Genomic DNA, 5,488 nt, shown 5'->3' with positions numbered 1-5,488 from the left:
CCCTCCGCCCTCGTCCTCGCGCCCGGTGGCCGGCGCCACCGCCCCACGATCTCCGGCCGCCGGAGCTCCGGTCGCCCGAGCCGCCGGCGTTCCCCGCCACCTCCACGCGCCACCACCGCGCCATCGCGGCCGCCCCGCGTCTCCACCGCCCGGCGCCGCCCGGCCCCGGCCTCTCCTCTCCTTCCCCGGCGAGTCCCTCCTACTCCGGCCACCACCGCGGTCATTGCCAGCCGTCGAACCTCGGGACGCGTGCCTGCTACAGTAACCTCTCAGATCTGAGATCTGATAAACCCTAGGGTTGACTTTTCCCCTCTCCTCCTAATTTTTATGCATACTTTGACCTGTGATATCTCCGCATCCGTAGCTCCGATTTGGGCATATAGCATATCAAAATGTTCGCCTCGATGAGTAAATCATTTCATTCCATTGCATCATTTTCATTTGAGTGCATCTTGATGCCCGAAATGCTGTTAGAAGGAGGCTTCGTGAGTTAATTGTCAGATCTGCTAGTTCATCTTAGACTTTTATCATTTTTGCCATGATTATTGTGTGCATGATATGCCTGTGAGTCCTACATATGTTTTGTTAAGGATTTTGTTATCTTTCCAGAGGTGCAACCCATGCATTTTTGTGATGTGTGTGGTGACTTGTGCAAGCTTGCAAAGTGAGGCACCCGGTGAATCTGTTTTCAGGGACTTAGTAGTTTTCACCAAGTCTGGGATTATTTAGTTCATGATGCCAAATCTCCATGCTGTTTCCTAGTGATCCGTGCCTCTTTTGAGGATGATCAGTAAAGGAGTTTTGTTAATCTTGTTATGCTCTATCTATCCATGTCTTTGTTTGCAATTATGGAGCACCCTAGCTTGAGTCAATCGAGCTCTACTTTTGCTTCGTTGTGAATCTGGGCAGATCGTCAACTTGTTTGCGATTTTGCCGATGCTATTGTAGTTGATCCGTGCATGCTATGCCATTGTTCTTGCCATGTCTAGCTTGCATTTTGTGCCTTCTTTATGGGTGTATGCTTGCCTTGCCATGACTTGCACCGTAGTGAGTGCATCGAGCTCGTAAACATTCCTTCGTGAGTTATGTTTCAGCAAGTCCCAGTTTTCACTAAGTCTGAAAACTGATTATGTTTTTGCTATGTTCGTGTGCTTGTTAGTATATTTTGTGATCCCTTTTGGCTCAAGGTCACTAAGGGACTTTTGTTAAGCTTGTTGAGTAGCTCCATGCCATGTCTTTCTTTGTCATGTTCAGGTCCTGTAGCATGTTGTTTTGTTGCTCCGAAGAGGGCTATATGATCTGAAATTCCAGACAAGTGTTAATTTCACTGAGTCTGAAATCTGTTTTGCATTTGCGTTTTTGCCATGCTTGTTTGAACCTCATAATGGATGAATTGGCCGTGGCTCAGTGATAGTCTTTTGTTAAGAATCTTGAATTCTTCTCTGCCATGTATTTTGTTGTCTTTTTTGGTGGCTGTAGCATGTTCATGTTATTGCATTTAGATGCCTACTTGCTGTAAATCGTAGACCGGTGTCAATTTTGAAACGCTTGCCATTTCCAAACCGTAACTCCGATTCCGGCGTTCTTTATATCATTTTCAAGCGATTTCATCTCATATTTCCAGTGGCACCCTTGGAATTCCAAGTTGAGGCCAGGTTCATGCATTTCCTGTCATATCTTGCATTTTGCATCCAGCATCGCATCCCGCATAGCATATCATCTTTGCATCGTGTTGTTTGAGTTTGCACGTGGTTGATTGTGTCCTTGTTGCTTGTTTGTCTTGTTTGGCTAGAGCCGGGAGACGAGTTCACTAACAAGGAGCCCGTTGGGTTTGCTTTTGAGGATCCGGTCAACTCTGACAGCTTTGCAGGCAAGATGATCATACCCTCAAAATCACTACTATCTTTGCTATGCTAGTTTGCTCGCTCTTTTGCTATGCCATTGCTACGATGCCTACCACTTGCTTGCAAGCCTCCCAAATTGCCATGTCAAACCTCTAACCCACCATTGTCCTAGCAAACCGTTGATTGGCTATGTTACCGCTTTGCTCAGCCCCTCTTATAGCGTTGCTAGTTGCAGGTGAAGATTGGAGGTCGTTCCTTGTTGGAACATCTTTTATTTACTTGTTGGGATATCATTATATTGCTATGTTATCTTAATGCATCTATATACTTGGTAAAGGGTGGAAGGCTCGGCCTCTCGCCTAGTGTTTTGTTCCACTCTTGCCGCCCTAGTTTCCGTCATATCGGTGTTATGTTTCCGGATTTTGCGTTCCTTACACGGTTGGGTTATAATGGGAACCCCTTGATATTTCGCCTTGATTAAAGCTTTTCCAGCAATGCCCAACATTGGTTTTACCATTCGCCACCTAGACCCTTTTCTTTCCCTTGGGTTCTGCAGACTCAAGGGTCATCTTATTTTACCCCCCCCCCCCCCCGGGCCAGTGCTCCTCTGAGTGTTGGTCCAACTGAGCGATGTCCGGGGCTACCAGGGGCAACTCTGGGCTGGCCTACCTGACGTCTGCCTCATCTAAGTGTGCCCTGAGAAAGAGATATGTGCAGCTCCTATCGGGATTTGTCGGCACATTCGGGCGGTGTTGCTGGTCTTGTTTTAACCTGTCGAAGTGTCTTGAGTTACCGAGATACCGAGTCTGATCGGAACATCTTGGGAGGAGGTCTATTCCTTCGTTGACCGTGAGAGCTTGTCATGGGCTAAGTTGGGACTCCCCTGCAGGGATTGAACTTTCGAAAGCCGTGCCCGCGGTTATGGGCAGATGGGAATTTGTTAATGTCCGGTTGTAGACAACTTGAACCTTAATTAATTAAAATGAACCAACTGAGTGTGTTACCGTGATGGCCTCTTCTCGGCGGAGTCCGGGAAGTGGACACGGTGTTGGAGTAATGTTTGCGCAGGTTGTTCTCTAGCTTCTCTCTCGTGCTTTGCCTCCTCTTCTCGCTCTCTTTTGCGAATAAGTTAGCCACCATACTTGCTAGTCGCTTGCTGCAGCTCCACTCATATTTTACCTTGCCTTACCTATAAGCTCAAATAGTCTTGATCGCGAGGGTGCGAGATTGCTGAGTCCCTGTGGCTCACAGATTACTATTACACCAGATGCAGGGCCTGATGATTCCGCTCCAGGAGACGCGTATGAGCTCAAGTGGGAGTTCGACGAAGACTCTCAACGATACTACGTTTCCTTTCCCGACGATCAGTAGTGGTGCCCAGTTGGGGGTGGTTGGGACCGTGTCGCATGTTGGGTTCTCTTTTATTTTGGCGCCGTAGTCGGGCCTTGAGTGTATGGATGATCTAATGTTATTTATGTACTTGATGGACGTGGCGAGGGTAAGCCAACTATGTTATCTCCCCTTTTATTATTATATTACATGGGATGTTTGTGAAGATTGCTTAACTTGCGACATATGCCTTCAATGCGATTATATCTCTAAGTCGTGCCTCGACACGTGGGAGCTATAGTCGCATCGAGGGTGTTACAATTGGCACCGGTGTCAATTAACCAATCAGGGGATTGAAATACTGAAAGGATGGTAGGAAAAATACCGTACCCTGATTCCTTCATATCAGTATCACCGATGACAACATTAGCGGACTTGCCACTCTTCTCATGTTCGCGCTCCTCAAAGCGGTTAGGACACTTCGGAGCCCAGTGATTAGGATCACCGCAGACATGGCAAAGTCCCTTCCCCTTCTTATGAGAATTCTTCTTGAAGTTGGTAGAATGTGATGGCTTGTTCTTTGTATCAAACATGCCTTTGCCCTGAGTTTTTTTCTTATTGTTTTTGTACTTGTTGGGCTGGGAGTTCTTCTTCTGTACCATGTGGGCACTAGAACCTCCCTCAGCAACTCGAGCACGTGTGTCCTTTGCTCTCGCCTTCTCTTCAACATCAAGAGTACCAATGAGATCCGCAACGGAAAACTCATGTCTCTTGGCCTCGAGCGCAGCCCACATGTCCTTGCCGTTGTCAAACGACATATACGAATCCACAATGGAGTCATCAAGAACACTCAGAAGAGCGCCTTTAAAGAGGGTATCGATCTTCTCAAAAGCTTCCAGCTGTGCTAGATTAAGATCGCCCTCAGGCTTGCCCTTGGTGGCATCATAGCAGCCCATGGTCTGAAACCAGTAGACTGCTCTCGTGCGCCACCTCTTATATTGCGCCCCCTTAAAGGCAGGCGGTTTCAGATGCGCAGCAAAACCACTCGGAGTAAATTGGGTTTTTGGATTGTTGGAAATATGAGCAAATTACTACGAGATTTAATCCGAATAAACAGAATATAAATCATGACCACAGCAGCAGAGATTAAACTAATCATGCGAACTAGCATAGCAGATGAACATATCACATCTAGGGCACATACTAGAAACATGAATTCTACCACGATCTCGAACAGGAAGGATAGAATCACATACAGTGCAGTGGGTGCAGCACCGCCGGCGTTGATGTTGTCGCCCATGTCGTCGAGGATGAGGTTGCCGAGGTCGGGGAAGAAGTCGTCGTTCGCGAAGTCGTCGCTGCCAGCAGTCGCGCGAGTGCGCTCCCCGAAAACCTGATCGCCGCTCTCCCGTACAGGATCACGAGAGGCGGGGTTCCGGAAGCCTGCTGTCCCTTCTCGCGGTGCATGCCGGAAGGAGGGATGTAGAAGACTAGCTTGGCGGCGCAATGATCTGGAACGGTGATGAGAAACCATACGAAGCAGCGGCTAGGGTAGACGTCTGCCTGACTATATATTGCGGGCTCGGTAGGTCGTGGGAGTAAAACCCCACGTCCGAGTCGGCGTGGCGTGGCGTGGCGTGGCGAGGAGGAGGAGGAGCGCGCATGTAGGTCTCCTCTTGTCATGCTTATACAAGTGGTAGAAGAGCTCACCTTATAAAGAGGTGCAACTCTCTCTCAACTTCCAAGGTGGGACTAAACTTTAGCCTCACTCACTCCACTCGCATGTGTGCATGAATGGGCCAAGAAAATTTCAGAATTTTAGTTGGGCTTTGGGCCAAAGGCCTACTAGCAAAATTTCAACACCACACACTATACTGATCATCATGTCTTGTGCAACTATTGCTTTTGCACTATTCCTGGCTGCTACTCCACTAAATTCATCAAATAGGGAACCCGAGACACAGGACTCGTGCGTGCACTCTCAAGGAGAAGCATGTGAAGAAATTCAAAGGTATTCCAGCTATTGATGTTGTTCCACGTGAACCATTGAAAAGCCATCAGAAATCAGCTTTGGAGCATACCGACAATTCTGAAAAGCATTGCAGGTCTTCAAACACCTTATCGTCTGCCCACCTCGAGGAGATATAAACAGTTGTAACAAGGCTATAGTTTGTATATGTGTAGTGAGGTGGCTGGTGATGAAAAGCCAATGTGGTCGTCTTCGTCTTGTTGGGTTGTGTGTCTTAGGCCCATAGACCCATAGTGTGTATATGTACTTGTACCCCATTAATAGATATGAGTATTCCTGAAAATTC

This window comes from Triticum urartu, chromosome 5A, assembly GCF_056163025.1.
Source record: "Triticum urartu cultivar PI428250 chromosome 5A, HENAU_Tu73, whole genome shotgun sequence".
NCBI classification, from domain to species: Eukaryota; Viridiplantae; Streptophyta; class Magnoliopsida; order Poales; family Poaceae; genus Triticum; species Triticum urartu.
This window is presented reverse-complemented; position numbering follows the sequence as displayed.